This window comes from Delphinapterus leucas, chromosome 4, assembly GCF_059928025.1.
Source record: "Delphinapterus leucas isolate spDelLeu-1000000601 "Yukka" chromosome 4, BTC_Dleu_Yukka2, whole genome shotgun sequence".
Lineage (NCBI taxonomy): Eukaryota > Metazoa > Chordata > Mammalia > Artiodactyla > Monodontidae > Delphinapterus > Delphinapterus leucas.
In genome coordinates this window covers 119,975,669-119,976,366 of record NC_143132.1, presented here as the reverse complement: position 1 = coordinate 119,976,366, position 698 = coordinate 119,975,669, and the positions used below count along the sequence as shown (strand labels likewise).

Here is a 698-nt window from a genome sequence, read left to right as displayed (position 1 = left end):
GTGAGCTCTGAACGAGCAAGGGATTATTTCTTTAGAGCAATAATTTTTGTGTCTCTAATCTTGGGCACCACCCGAGAAGCCTTGGAGTCTGATCCGCCCTTTCTTCTGGATTGTAGGAGAGCCGGAGGGCCTTTTGGATTTCTTGGTGTAGCGTGGCAGTCGGAAGTTAGGCTCTAGCCTCGGAGCTCCAGCATTCCCCTTCCCTTTTGCTCGTCCATCATTCTTTCCTGACACTAAGTTCTACAGGAATAGAGGAAGGGGCATAAAAACGAAGAGTGCTAGTGGGATTTGTTACTCTGGGTCTGCAATACTGGTGTTACACTAACGCTTACTTGGTGACAGGCCCTGTTGACAGGGTGAAGTCATTTAGCTAGTTCTGTAATAAGAAAAAAACGTAAACGTATGACTCGGTCTACTAGAATAACCACGCACATTAAATACACCTGAATTTAAGTGATACCGAATCCTGCACTCCTTGCTTTAATGAAATTTGTGGGACTGAGTAGGGCGAGTGGAGCTGCAGTAGTGTAGGTTTTAAGGGGATGAGAGTGTGGTCTGGGGTGGTAGCATATAATGAACATTATAAAGATAAAGTAGCAACGTTAGAACATTACAGGATTCCTGAGGTTTCGAAGCTGAGGCAGAGTTTATAATGTTGGAGAAGATAATAAACTTAGTCTTAGACAATGTCGGCGATG

General features: G+C 44.3%; 1 protein-coding gene across 3 annotated transcripts in view; it reads left to right on the top strand.

Moving 5' to 3' along the window:
* Window positions 1-698, top strand: part of EIF2A (eukaryotic translation initiation factor 2A) — a 38,117-nt gene that overhangs the window by 434 nt on the left and 36,985 nt on the right. The gene's annotated exons all lie outside the window — the stretch shown is intronic.